Genomic DNA, 16,218 nt, shown 5'->3' on the forward strand with positions numbered 1-16,218 from the left:
TTCTCTCAAATGTTTAATTATGGTTATTTGTTTGATTATGAAAGTTCCAGTATAGTGCAAAAAAATTTATGCTAAGCCAGCTAAATGAAAAGTTTGTAATGCTAGTATGAAAAATTTTACAGGGTAGATTTCAATTTATATTCCAAATTATCTAATCTAACATTTGGATTTGTATTTGAGGTAATGAGATTTGTATTGAGGTAGGGTGAGCAATTAAAAGTGAACTGAGCCAGTTTGAACTCTTCTTTTTTGTTTAGCCTCTGGAACCACCATAAGGTATTACTTGAGAGGATGAGTGAAGATGATATGTATGATTGTAAATGAAGTGTAGTCTTGTACAGTCTCAGTTCAACCATTCCTGAGATGTATGGTTAATTGAAATCCAATCATCAAAGAACATCGATACCTATGATCTAGTATTCAATTCTGCTTTAGTTACTTAAGTCTCACTTTTAACACTGCTACTACTAGCACCACTATTAGTTGTGTATTATTTCTCTTGTCTGTAGTTGTCAGTTGTAAATTTTTCATGCTTCATTTCAGTTTAGTTTTATTCTTTGCAGTTGCATTTTTGTAAAATGCCTTATTTGATTGATGATAGGGTTGCTATAGTAGAAGCTTATGTGGATTCTGGATACTTTCAAGAAATGCATCAGATATTCGCGGATAAATTTCTAAATGCCATTGTCTCAGCTGAGTTGTTGAATTCAGTTAGAGACATACCATAAGGTTGGCTCAGATATGAAACAAAATATTCAGTCTTCCATTAGGACTTATAAACTTTTATTCAAAGAAGAATATTTGCCAACCTGAAAAAATCTACATTTAAGCTATTTCAGCAAAGTGGTATAAAATACTCATATTCCTATAGGATACTTCTTGATTTAAATTTGGATCATATATAACTGCAACAATGTAAGGGTACGGACAAACCAAAACATCTTAATTATTGCGAAAATGGCTTCTCAAAAACATTGCTGATCAACAGATAGACTTGATGTTGTACTTCATGTCGGACAAGGTATGGGTTTTTTTATTGGGCATATTAATTTGCATAATACCAGGTATCAGATGACTGAAAATCCTTACCAGATGTTTAGGTATCCGCTTTCTGATGGGAAAATTGATGTATGGTTGCTGTTTCTATAAGCATATATTGTGGCCATTATTTTTTGACCGTACTCTCATTAAAGAGGTACAATTTTCAAAAAAAAAATTTGCTCAATTAATAGACTGAGAAATAGTACTTCCAACAAGACAGAGTAATATATCACATATCAAACAATTCAGTTACACACATTCGTGTGACTAGAAGAATGAATGTCAGCAGAGGGTGGTGGCCTCCGCATTGCTTAGATTCATCTAGTTGCAATTTATTTGTTTGAAGCAGTATGAACGATAGAGCTTCTGAATCGAATTTCCATACAGTCTATGAATTGAAGGCCAACTACAACATCTACTACATCTTACGTCCAGTGATTCTCATTGTAATCACTCTAGCACAAAAGTGCACAGCTGTGCAGGATGCTCACTATCAACATCTTTTGTAAAACCATGGTAAATTTGTAAACCTTTGCTAATGTAAATACAAAATTAAATTTATGTTTTCATTTCATTCATAAAATGTTATATGTCATAACTGTGTACTTTGAGTCTGTTGTCATAAATTATTATACAGATAAAGGAAATGTAGTATTATCATATCGTAGTGTAAAAATGTCGTTTTCAATTTTCTAACTATGCTGGTATAACTTTTTTTTATAGATTTTGTAATGGAAATTCTAAAGCTGCTTGACTTGAATATCAGGAGAGCTTTACCAGTACAGTGGTGCAACGTACATTTTTCTTTAGTTGCTAGAAATCACTTGAATGCTAATTTTTTTAACTGGATTGGACGTGGTGGATCAATCTTATCGGCCACCATGATCATCTTACTTAACACCTCTATATTATATTTGGGGCCATATGAAAATGATTGTATATCGAAAAAGTTAACACTAACGAAGAGTTACTCATTAAAGTATGAAATGCTATTGAGTTTATACGAAATGATCCTGAGATGATATGGAAACCCACCGGAAGTATTTTATGTTGAGCAGAGTGCTGTGTACATTGTGAAGGAGGAAATTTAAACAGTTATTGTAACTGAGGTTTGTTATTCTGTTTCTATTTGTCGTATTTTGTTCTATTCGTCGTATCTTTCGTATATTTTATTCTTTTGTTTTGTTACACGTATATTAAGTGTAACAAAACAAAATTAGTAAACAATACTAAAACATATTAGTAAACAATAATATTGTTTATTAGGAACAGAAAGAAGAAAGAATAATATGATTTTCTGTTTATTTTTTGTCTGTTTCGCTTTAACAAAAAATCGATTTTTAAAAGTTATTTACTTTTTATTGACTGTATTTACATTAATTTTCTCAGAATTAAATTCTGTACAAGTTTTGTTGCTAAATCTTCCGCATTTATTAGTAATTTAACAAAGTTATTGTACTATGAAACTAAAAAAAAAAATGTTTTTCAACATCTAATTTTGTGGTTTACATTAGATATCATAAAAGCTATTCTGGGACCTGTTTATCCTATTTCTCCACTCAGATTACATAAGAAACTCTTACTTTACTCCTTAATTGGGGCCCAGAAATTATGGTAGGATTTTGTTAGAGTACCTGTAATCTGGTGAAATCTTTCCCTGGCCGTAACTCTAAAACAAAGAGAGAGTGAGAGTGAACACGCGCGCGCACACACACACACACACACACACACAATACATGCACATTCCATTATTTGTACTCATTCCATTAATAAATTTACATTCCAGTTTATTCTATTGAATCATATGATTATGTAGAGTAACTATTTATGTAACATATTTAGTTGTTTAGTGAACAAAGTAAATAAATTCATTAGTAATAAGTCTATAAATACATGTATTTATAGACTTATCTAATGCAAACTGATTTAAATTAACTTACTGATTACTGATTAAATTAACTTTAATATTGTTTATTTAATTTAATAACTGCCATTATTAAATGAGTCAATAAACTTATAGCTATTCTGTTTTAATTTTATGTTATAATCAGAACACAAATAAGAAATTCTGTTTGTTTGACTATTCACTTCTTTTTAATAGCTTTTATACATTGATGATTTGCTTGCATTTCGTTAGCCACTTCCCATCTAGTTCACCAGATCCAGGTTTAGACCTGCAGTCTATTATTATGAACTCTTATTAGTATAAAATTAGAGTAGCAGTCAATTTATTAAATAATAATAAAAATTTAAGGTTATTTATTTATAGCTAATAAAATTACTTAATGGCTTAACTACTTTTAATGAAACTTCATAGATTAGCTTGGTCTCTGCTGTCTTAAACTTAGCTTAAAATTACAAAAATGTGCGAGGAGCCACCAAACCCTGCTTGGTCATAAGATTTTATTTCTTGTTTGAATATTTTGCCAATAAATAAACACAGGCCAACCAAAAAAAAAAATAATTTGGGACTGAATCCTAAAATGAAATCAGCTTTTCATCACCCTCAGATTTTTAGTTATAACCCTTTAACATATTAAGAAACTTCTTAAATAATAGAATACAAAAATATAATAATTACAATTAAAATTCCTACCTTTATTTTGCAGACATTTACGTTTATCTTAATTTCTTTTTTTTCATTTTCCTTTTGTGTTCAGTGAAGTCTTTTTTTATCATACAGCAGTAGTCACCATCATAGATTCATACCATCTATCCTGATAACATTGTTGCATCTGCAATATATCTTGGTGTAACCTTTCTCCTTGTTACCCAAGTATAAAGGGAAAAAGTTCAAATGAGAATGTCAAAAATGAATTTTCCATGACATTCTACAGCCTAAATTATTTTACTACACTAAGAGTTTTTTTTTCAAAAGAGGAGAAGGAAAAACATTAAAAATCTCTTTATGTTGTAAAAATAGAGTAAAACTTTTCTATAAACAAATAATGTGATTTTTGTGATAAAAAATGGGGAAAATGTGTAACAGTTACAATATAATAAAAAATGATTAAACAATTTTTTTAACCATCTTACCAGCAAAAAGTTGTATTTTCTCACGATTTTGGAACCATCAGCAGGAGATTAAAAATATTGTAATAAATCAAAAATTAAAATGAGAATACAGTCATGACTGTTTGAATGTCAACAGTATATTCTACAGTCAAGGAGTATACTGTTGACAAGGTAAGGTGGTTAAAAAAGTCTTTTAATTATTTTTTATTACTAAAATATATCAGTGGAAACCATGTTTAAGAAATTTATAATTACTATATAATTATCACTTAATTGAAAGAAAGAACATAGTTATTGCGTAATTGATTATTACTGGTTTGATAGTTAATCGAAAACGAAATAAAATTTGATCATTCTTATAAATGGTAGAGTCTCATTACAGAATATGATTTTTTACGCAAGATATTTTAAATTAAAATCTCTTCTAGCCATATCTATGGCAAAATTTGTTTCAGCAGTATTAAAAATCTACAAGAGTAATAATAAATTTCCAAAGCCTCCACCTATATTGAGTAAAGTAAAGTTTACAAATAATTAAAAACAAAACTAATCTACTATTGATTATAAGCAATTTAGTAAAGACAAATTAATTTTTTGGAGTTTAAAATGACAATTGTTAATTGTGGCCAAGACATCGCAACATTTCAGGATGGCTTTTTGATGGTGAAGACTGCATAAATTGATATTATAAATGTTAATAGGTACCCAAGTTTATTGGAAAATTGAATATATTCAATGGTTTGTTAGCCCATGACATGAAAATTAATCCATAATTATGCAACATGTGAAGCCATCAGTTTTGAGTTTTATTTTAAAATCCTTAACATTATAATTGTGTTTTAATCATAAAAGGAGTAGGAACTCCTGCAATAAATTTTGATGTAGTTAGTATTTTAAGCAGAATATTCTTTACACTGAGAGGAAGCAGAGTACAAAATTTAGAACAAAATTTTTTCAAAAGAAGAAATTTTGTTCTAGATATAATATTTGATTTTGAAAGTGCTACATGAAGCATACTACATGCATTTTTTGTCTTTTCATTGCTTGGCAGGATTGTTTGGCTGAGTGCTATAATAATGACTAAATCAGATGGCCAGATGTAATGTTACAGTTATGTATACATATTTCTTAATTGCAGTTGCCATTTATTCAGCTATTCTGAATTATAGTTAATGATTTTATATAAACATTTTTGGAATTAAGAATAGGTATTGAATTTATTTAAAATAAAAACATAAAGATAATTATTTTTTTTAATATTTAAATACAGGTTGATTCAGGAGGAAAGGGAAATAATTTTGAAACTGATTCTAGCTTGAAATAAGGAAAAACATACACACACACACACCCCACACCCCACACAGCTGACAAAGATTTTCAACTCCCAACAATACAAGTTTCAACATCAGCATAGTTTTAATTAGCGTTGAACATGTTGGGTTTTGTACCTGCAGACTACGATTTGTGGACAGCATTGATTTTCTGTTACCATTTGAAGAAAACTGCTGCAGAATCACATTGATAGCTTGTTAATACTTATGGTGAGCATGCTCTTGGTAAATCACAGTGCTTTGAGTGGTTAAAAAATTCAAAAGTGGCAATAGAGTTGACATTAGAAATGAAGAACGTGGAAGACCACCGAAAAAGTTTGAAGACAACCAGTTGCAAGCATTGTTGGACGAGGATGATGCTCAAACACAACAACAACTCATGGATCAATTAAATGTAACATGAGAAGCCGTCTTCATATGTTTGAAAGCCATGGGAAAGATCCAGAAGATGGGAAAATTCAGTTCCACATGAACTGAATGAAAGACAGCAAGAAGACCGAAAAACCACTTGTGAAATGCTGTTCGCCAGATACAAAAGAAAGTAATTTCTCCATAGAATTGTGACAGGTGATGAAAAGTGGATATATTTTGAGAATCATGTGTAAAAGATCATGGGTAACTCCAGGCGAACCATTGACATTGATTTCAAGGCCAAATTGCTATAGAAAGAAGACAGTGCTCTGTGTTTGGTAGGATCAGAAGGGTGTGATCTATTATGAGCTGCTGAAACCTGGTGAAACCGTTAATACTGAATGCTACCGACAATAAATGATCGATTTGAATCAAGCACTGCATGAAAAACGACCAGAATATCAAAAAAGGCAACACAAAGTGATTTTGGGTCATGATAATGTACCATCACACATAGCAAAACCAGTCAAGGAAATGATGCGTTCAGTTGTGAAATACTTTTACATGCGGCTTACTCACCAGACTTAACTCTGTCCGACTACTATTTATTTGGATTGATGGGAAATGCACTTGCTGGCAGCGCTTCACCACTTATTATGAAAATGGCTGGATGACTGGTTTGCTTCAAAAGAGCAAACATTTTTTTGGTGTGGCATTCATAAATTGTCAGAGATGGGAAAAATGTAGTTAACGATGGACAATATTTCAAATAAAACATTTTCATACAATAAACGTATATTTTCTATATAAAAATTCCGATTTTATATTTACACACCTGGTAAGTGGTAAATTGGTGGTTTCTTGAACTGAAAAATTGAATAAAACAGGTCTGAAAATTGTATCTTCCATAGTTTTACAATATCCAATGTAAAACAAAAATTCACTGACAAAAAGAAGGTTTTTTTTAGCTTTGAAATCAAAAACTTTATTAAATGATTGATAAATGCATAAATTTTATTGTCAGAACTTGTAGAGAATTTAATTCTGAGAAAATTCATGTAATAAAGTTTGTAAAAAAAAAGACCTTTATTATTAAAAACAAAATAGAAAAAAATATTAATTATTAAACAAAAAAAAAACAAATTAACAGAGAAATGTTATGAATTTGTTAAAATTAAAAACACCTGTTTTTGTTACAATAAATTTAAATCTTTTAAAAATTAAAATATTTTTAATTTACTTTTAAAAAAAATACTCACCGATTTATTCTGTATTAATTTACTATAAATGTTTGAAAATTCCACCGTTTATATCGACTTTCAACTTGTTTTCTTAAATTTTCTGTTGTCAACCTAATGATATCTTCATGTTCCTTGATGAGGGCAGCAGCGATGAAAATTTAAGCAATCAGTTCATTATATTTTTCTACTTTTTGTTTGTATATCTCGCATTTCATCCCATTGCCATGAACCATGAGTATATAAGGAAGTAAAGTCCAGTGATCTAGATGGCTAATTTACCAGCCCTTTACTTCCAGTAAACTATTTACCAGTAAATGTTTCATCTAAGAATTGTCTTACTTCATTCCTGAGATATTTTGGTACTCTTTCAAGTTGATAGTACATTTCAGTTTGTTTCACCATTGAGAAATTTTCAAGCATTGTAAGAAATTCATTATTTAAAAATTTGAGATAATTTCTCCCCATGACATGTTATAGTATGATTTTTTATTTTTTTGAAATTCATAACATTTTTTTGTTAATTTTTGTTCTCTTTTGTTCTTAATAATAAAAATTGATTTTTTTTTGTATTTCATAGAATTTATTTGTATCGATTTTCCCAGAATTAAATTCTCTAGAAGGTAATAAAATTTACCTTGCAAATATTATATACTATATAATAATAATATATATACTATATATATATATATATTATTTAATTGTTATTAAATAATAATTTTTATTTGATAATAAAATTTATGCATTTATTAGTCATTTAACAGAGTTATTGTACTTCAAACCTTAAAAAACATGTTTTTTGTTACAAATTTTTTCTATTTTACATTGTATGTATATCATGAAAATTAGGAGCAATACAGTTCTGAGATTCGTTATTCAATTTTTCAGGTTAAAAACTTTAGAGACCATCAATTTACCCTTTTATATAGTGCCTTAAAACTTTCAGTATGATCTCATTTCACCGGGGAACTGAAATCCTGGTGAAATTTTTCGCTATCCATAACTCCATATATATATCCATATAACAAAATATTTTCAAAATATGTTTGTATGAACTTTTATCTTTATTTCAAGCTCTAGAATTAGTTCACTAATTATTTTACTTTCCTCTTGAATCAGCCTGTAGTACAGAGTAATAATAATTATAATGCACTATTTATTATACTGTTTGCAATGAGAAATAGAAAATAAGGGAATTACAGTGAGTAGTTTAAATATTTTTTAATAATTTTATGTTTTATTTTTTATATCATGTAAACAATTTTTACATGGAGTTAAAGTTTAAATTAATTATGAGAATTTTTTCCTGTGAAATTTATATAACTACAGTATGATTAATAATGAAAATTAGCAAAATAAGAAGATATTTTGTAATGAAATATCTATTTATATGAGAGCAAAATATTTTATTTTATATAATCTCTTTGATTTTTATTTTCTTGAAATTACTTTTTAAAATTAATTTCATTCAGCTTTAATCTATTACAACTTTGTATACTTTGCATAGGTTGTTGAGAATCATCATACCTGTTGTATGATCAGAACAATGGCATTTGTATACAAATTAAATTTAATCTTTTATTTCATTGATTGTTCCTTTTTTTATCAAATACTTTTTTAAAAAAATAAATAACCTCTTTAAAATTCTAAATAAAGAAAAAAGTATGAAAAAAAACATTTGCTGGGAAAGTTACATATTATGACAGTGGCTTTAGATAATGCAAAATACTTAATCAGAACAGTTCTATTTATTTATTGAATCATGAGTAAAAATAAAACTTGTCTCTTGGATTGTCATCTGAATCCTCATAGATTTCCACAAGAAGCACAATTTAGAATAAATTTCTGTTTATGCTTCTGCAATCCCACTATATTAAACATCGCATTTTGGATTGCATTATACACATTTTGTACACAGATATTTTGAATTGTTTTCATTGATAAAGTTCCGACTCTATTTACTGATGAATATGGAACCATATTTCTCCATATACATTTTGTCTCTCGCTACATAATTTCATTTTTTTTTACTCAAAAAAAATCATTTTTATTTCTTTTGTTAATCCTATTTTCAATTAAATTGTCTACAAAATTCTTTTTAAGCTGACCGATTGGATTTTTATTATAAACATTTATATACTACAACATGCTCGTAAATTATTTATGTCTCAACTAGTGAGCATATTTTGAACTTCCACACTTCAGTGCATTCAGTAACCTAATTGCCTTATAGTACATAGTTATAAAGGAATGAAAATCTTACACTTATAGTACCACATCTGTTTACTTTATGATTTGTATGATGAATTGTAAAAAAAAAAAATATTTTTACTGATGCTTAACTAATTTTTATTATATGATCTAAGATTTCTTTTTTTGTCAATTCTTAAAAAGTCTGCAGAATTAACTTTTTGTTAGTATAAAACACCTATTTGTATTTAACCAAATTAAATAATTTTGTTTGAAAATATTGCTAGTAAAGATCACATGCTAATTGATTTTAAAGTATTTTAAATATTATGCAATATTTTTACATTAGTAACAGTTTCTTAATTTGTTGCTTTATACTGTATGCAACAGTCGATCTAATATTGGCTATATACTATAAAAAAACCTTTATATACATATAAAACACCTCAGGTATTAGAGTTGGTAATGAAAGTAATGATATTGTATGTACAACAGGTAGTAAAGGTTTAATGTAGTGAAGGTTTTACGTTTAGGAATGATTTTGATGAACTTACCTTGCTGATGTGCTAAAATAAGTTCATTGAATAAAATGTTGGAAAGCCATTAGCCTGATGTGAGGTGCTTGTTATTTTGAGTGACTTGTATATGTCAGTTCACTTAGAATTTTTTTTATGGCATTTAATATTCTATTACCTTTTTTTGATTTTAATCTACTTATACAGTTTCTGTTTATGACTTTGTGATATGCAGAGTAAGATTTGTACTTTTTAATATTAAGAGATTTACTTGTACTTTTACAAGTACTTTTTACTTGTACTTGATTTATTTGTACTTTTTAATATTTTTAATATTATAAGATTTCTTTAATTAATATTATAATTATGTCCTGTTTATCATTGCTTGCCAAAAAGTGGATGGATGAAATGAGATAAATATCTTCCAATAAGTCTGAATTATTTGAAACATAAAATATTGTCAGTAAGTATGTATGTATATGTATATTTTTTTCTTTAACAATTCGTTAATAATGTACTTTTTTGCTGTACCAATATATAATTCATGTATGACTAACTAGAAATTTAAAAATTGGTCTGTAGAATGCACCAACCTGCTTGACTTAGAAAGTGTTAAATTGCAATTATATATTTCTCTTCATTTGTGTTCATAAAGCACCATTAAAAATTCATTTGGAATGATCGTTGTTGGATGATTGACATGATTATGTAAGTATAGCAGGGTGTAAAGAAAAGTGTGGCAGATATAGAAATCTAAACTACTATTTATCCATATACACCATGTGCACCCAGGTTTGGAAAGTTAAAAAAAAAATATTGTTACATTTTTGTATTTTATCAACAAAATCACCATAGAAGATTGTGAATGTATGCATTGTTTGTTATTTGCATGTCAGTAAATCTATTTACACTGTAAATATTTAATTAAAAGTATAGAAATTGTAGAGGTTTTATCTTAATTACAGTCATCATTGCTTGAGTTTCTGTCATCTGTACAATTGCAATTATCTTCGTAGTCATTAACCAAAAGTATGTGCATACATTTCTTGAACAATTTTTAATGAAATCATCTGGAATTTCTGACCAAAATATAATCCTAGCATTAATTTATTTTCATTCATCCCTTTACTTGTGCTTGTATGACAATATTGGGTAGAAGATTTTCACATTTCAGTAGATGTTTTCATATCTGAATATTCTGTACCTACACTTCAATTGTTGTCAATAGCATTTCAAAAGTCACCTGTGTCTGGTTTGCATTCTCAGTTTGATCTAGGAAATTATTGTTATTTTTTCATAAGTTTATGACATTCCTTGAAATTGTCAGTTTATCTTCATATACTTCTGGTAGCTGCTGAGCTATTGTTGACCTTCAAATAGAAAAACTGAGGAAAGAAATTGATGAATCCCACTTTAAGACTAACTTTACATTCATCCCTACCCATATTTAATTCATTAGTGATTTCCTGGGCTTTCATCTGACAGATTATTGTAGAAATCACTTATTGAATCTGATGTATATTCCTTGTACAAATCTTTCTTCTATTTCCAGGTATATTGAAATGTTTTTGTGATCGAGAACACATGATGAATGTGTTGTGGTGGAGGACCCAAGTCTTGTCTTTTCAAATTTCAATTCTTGTTTTTTTCTGTTGTACATTTTTGTACTTTTATAGTATTCTTGATTGAATATCTGCCCCGTAGAGGCAAATTTATGGTACACAATACCCTTAAAATTGAAGAATACATTGTCTTCATATTTGATTGACTTTATCACACTTTTTTTCAGTCGTGCTTGGACATTTCCACAGTAATGATTGTGCATTTGTTTCTGGGTCATACCCATAAACCTATGATTTGTTGCCTGTAATTATTACCTTATTTAAAAAATGTGGGCCAGTTTTGGCTTGATTAATTCTTGGGACACTTCAAGTCAGTATTGTTTGTGCTGTTCTAACAATAATTTTGGAATGAATTTCACAGATATTCTATGCATGTTCAAATCTTTACTTAAAATTGACTGAACCGCTTAGAAATCTAAATTCAGTCATTCATTTTATCTGGATGAAGGTTTACAGCCAAAACAAATAAGTTAGTATTAGAATTATATTTAAGGATTGTTTAATATATTTTAAGTTTAATGGTTACATCATCAATGTGAAACCTTAAGATACATGTATGTACAGGCTATTTTTGCAACCGTCATTTCTGTTGGACATGGGTTTATACAGTATTGTGCAGAATTAACATTGTTATTTACACAAACTTGCCAAAAGCTGTTGTTATATCTTAGATTCGTTTATTGAATACATGTTTAAAATGTTATAAATAACAAAAAAAATTATATTTTAACTTATATAATAAATATATTACAAAAGAATATAGTGACCAGAAAACATTTTGAAGCTTTTTATTGTATTGAATTTATTTTTTTGACTTCATCAAATGGACTTACCTATTTCGGGTAGTCTGGGAATGAATTATTTGATTCTTATGTCAGAAAGATTCTTGCATCTTCTATTACTGCACACTGTGCCAAAAAATTTCAATTTTTTTCATTGATATTCATTTGGTGTGATCTGGGTTGTTTAAAGACCAAGTGAAAGTTTTCCATTTATTTTTTATCACAGTTAGAATCGATATTTATGGTATCTCCTCAAGGCAACAGAAAGTCAATAAGAAACTTTCCCCAGAAAAAAATTTCTATGTTAATGTTAAAATTTTGAAGTTATTTTTACATTAACTTTTGATTATTCTCTTGTGTTATAATATATCCCAGAAAGCTGTCATCAAAGAATATTTGTGCTCTAGCCGGTTTTTCTTGTACATTATGTAAATTTTCCATTAGCCTTAGGTTTTGATAGTAATTCTTCAATACTTCTGTACATCGTTCATGGAATTCATTAATGGTTGAGTGTCTGTTAGAATTAAAAAAATAGTTGTCGAGTCCTTTGAAATTAATTTCTATTTAGGACACTACTTTTTCACGTTGACTATTTATTTTTCCCTTGTTGTAAATAAGAAAAAAGGTAAGGAATGACTGAATTATTCACATAGAAAAAGGATTGGAAGTGATGTGGTGATTTTTATTGAATTGCAAGTACCATATTGTTGCAAATTAAATGTAGTTCACTTAAACTCCATGTAGATAATCTGGTCAGACCCAGCAGTGTTGCAAACTGAAAAAAAAATAATTGCCATTTAATTTTTATTAACCTTATATTTTATTTTCTGAATACAGTCATAGCAATCATGGTTTAACATTTTAGTTGCACATTTATTTCATTTATATATATATATAACTAAAACCCTCTAAACATTTTTTTTTTCTAAAAAGTTTTAGTCAGGACATACCTGACTAAATTTCAATATTCCCAATATTGTGAATTAATAGGATTAAATTATATTATTTTTTAAACAAGTTTTTTCTGTAATTTCCAGTATGGCATGCAAACTATTTTATGTATTCAAACGTAGATTAAATGTATCATATTGTTTAGTTAAAACTATTTAATTGGAATTTATGTAACAAGTTTGAATTATTGTTTCAGAGACAAACAATCTTGTAGTACTGAAGCTGTTAATTCTGTGAACTTCACTGCGACAGAGTTAAAAAATGTTAAACATGCACTTAATACAAAGAAGTAAGTTATAATTTATTATATATATGTTTAAAATGTTAATATTATTCTTAAAATAGCTATCTCTGTGAAGAGGTCTTTTTAAAAAAAATGCTTGTGTTCTCAATCTAAAAAAAGTACCAGTAAAATGTTTAATTTTTTGCCATTTTTTTAGCTTTTTCCATAAAAATATTTATAAATGATTGATGATAGTTTTAATTAATTATTGAACTTGTGGTGTCAAAATATATTTATTGTGTAAAAAATAAATTGTCAGGATAATTCAATAAAATTAACAAAATATTTAAGCTTTGTATAAAGGGCACTAGGGAAGTTTTGCAATACAATTAAAATAATTAATCAAAATAATTTCCATTACACATTAAACACTCTCTATTCTTTAAAACCAGTCTTCAAAGAAACCCTGCTATGTTTTGTCAGAGATCTGGGCATACTCAACTCCCAAGCTCTAAGGAGGTCATCACTGCTTGTAAAATGCCTCCCTTTCAGTCTGTTCTTTACTTGGGGGAACAGTGTGGTCACATGAAGCGAGGTCAGGACTATGGGGAGGGTGTTCTATTTCAGTGCTGGCCAAATACTTAGAACAAACTTTAGAGCAGTGTGCTGGGAAGCTTTATTGTGGTGAAGAAATTATTTGTGCGTCCTTTATTTCTGGTACAGCTTCTTGAGCGTTTCAGTAAAATTAGGCAGGCACGAAGGCATCTTTCTGTATAACCCACTGGGTTGGTCTAATTGTGAATTTGTCTTCACAAATCTGCTGATTTTGAAGTCGAGAGTTCCAACATTCAAATCCTAATAAAGACAGTTACTTTTATACGAATTTGAATACTAGATCGTGGTACTGGTGTTTTTTGGTGGTTGGGTTTCAATTAACCACACATCTTGGAGAAATGGTCGACCTGATATTGTACAAGACTACACTCCTACATATAATCCTCATTCATCCTCTGAAGTAATACCTGACAGTGATTCCCGGAGGCTAAACAGGAAAAAAGAAGAGAGGCATCCTTCGGTATACCACTTTCTGTAACTAACTTCTGAATTTCCAATGCAACTCCCTCTAAAACTCTCTTTCCTTTTTTCTCCATTTTCTTTTTCACAGATCTGAATTTGTGGACAGCCACTGATATCTCCTCACCTTCAAACACACATACTTGGTTTTCATCTTTGGTCAGGATGTCATAATACTGCAGCTACTTTTTGTCACTTGTCACGCTACGATTGAGATAGGGAGATTTACAATTTCATACTTCTACAGCATTTCACAGCACTATGAAACACGACTAGCCTTCTGATCATTGGTCAAGTTATCTGATACCGAAAAGGTACAAAGCTTGACATGAAGGTGATTTTGCAGAATAGTACGGACTGCTGGTGTAGCAATACTGAAGGACAAGTATGCTTGGTGGTAGGTCATGCCTGTCTGCCTCAAGCATTTTTTGTACTGCAGCAATGTTTCCCTTAATCACAGATGAATATGTTTGATCTGACTTTAAAGCGTCCTCAAGAGCAAAATCATCACCTCTTTCATTGATGTCATTCAAAATATGGTTACACGATGAGGAAAATCCTGTCTAAGTACAGGAGTCATTTCTTTTAAACTTGTTCGGTATTCAGTTTTCGACCACGACTACATTACTACCTCTTTAAACTAACTGACTGAGTCAGTGAGTAGAATGGCTACAGTACAGGTTCGTGACCTGTCTAAACACGCACTAATTTGTAACCGCCTGTGATGATCTGTAAAGTCTATTGCAAAACATTCCTAGTGCCCTTTATAATTCATATAAATTATTCCCGGCTGTTAAAATGGTTACCAGAAATAGAGACTGAAAATCAAAAAGTATCTTTAGGCTTTATCTTAAATTGACTAATATTCAATGTGAAATCTATCCCTGCATTTATAACAAAATATCATGATTTAACCCTTTCAATCCTACATTTACAATATTAAGTAAAAAAAAATTTTTGACGTAAATTTCAAATTAATGAAATTTTAACAAAACTCATTTTAAATGAGTTTTAAGATACTTAAAATTTATTTTTCATCACCGGCTGTCAAAATACTTTGATGGTTACAATTGTGTATATCAGGTCTCTGTAGCAACCCACCGGGTTGGTCTAGTGGTTAACGCATCTTTCCAATTCAGCTGATTTGGAAGTCGAGTTACAGCGTTCAATTCCTAGTAAAGCCAGGTATTTTTACACAGATTTGAATACTAGATCGTGGATACCGGTGTTCTTTGGTGGTTGGGTTTCAATTAACCACACATCTCAGGAATGGTCGAACTGAGAATGTACAAGACTACACTTCATTTACACTCATACATATCATCCTCATTCATCCTCTGAAGAATCATCTAAACGGTAGTTACCGGAGGCTAAACAAGAAAAAAAGAAAAAAGAAGAGGTCTCTGTAGCAATATTAATTGCTGCAACTTTGAATGTTATTTCATACACTTACTCTTAAGGAATATTAATGTTATTTATTATTAAGTGAATTACTGTAAAGATATTCAAGTTTATTTGTTAGAATAGTTTTTTAAAATATAAAATATTTATTATATTGATTATTAATTCTGAATATCAAAACAAAATTCGTTAGAAATCTGAAATCAAGTGAGCAAAAATACTGAAATACTAATAAAAAAATCTATATTAGAAATTTTTGATAATTTTTACTTTCTTATAACCAAATAAAATTGCTTATAATATAAATTGTCTCCTAATTGACTTTAAGATCTATTGACTCAAAATATAAAAAAATAGACTAACTCAAAAGTTTGTTGTAATAAAATATTTGTTTATTAATATATATTAAAATAATGCAGTAGCATTTACCCACTAAACTTGTTAGTTTTTCAGATTTTTATTAGACATTTTATTTTGAATTATA

At 29.0% G+C, this 16,218-nt stretch overlaps 1 pseudogene; it reads left to right on the plus strand.

Annotated features, from left to right (window-relative positions):
* Positions 1-16,218, plus strand: part of LOC142317488 (putative cytochrome P450 303a1) — a 92,489-nt pseudogene that overhangs the window by 12,027 nt on the left and 64,244 nt on the right.

This window comes from Lycorma delicatula, chromosome 1 (assembly GCF_047948215.1).
Source record: "Lycorma delicatula isolate Av1 chromosome 1, ASM4794821v1, whole genome shotgun sequence".
In the NCBI taxonomy this organism is placed as follows: Eukaryota; Metazoa; Arthropoda; class Insecta; order Hemiptera; family Fulgoridae; genus Lycorma; species Lycorma delicatula.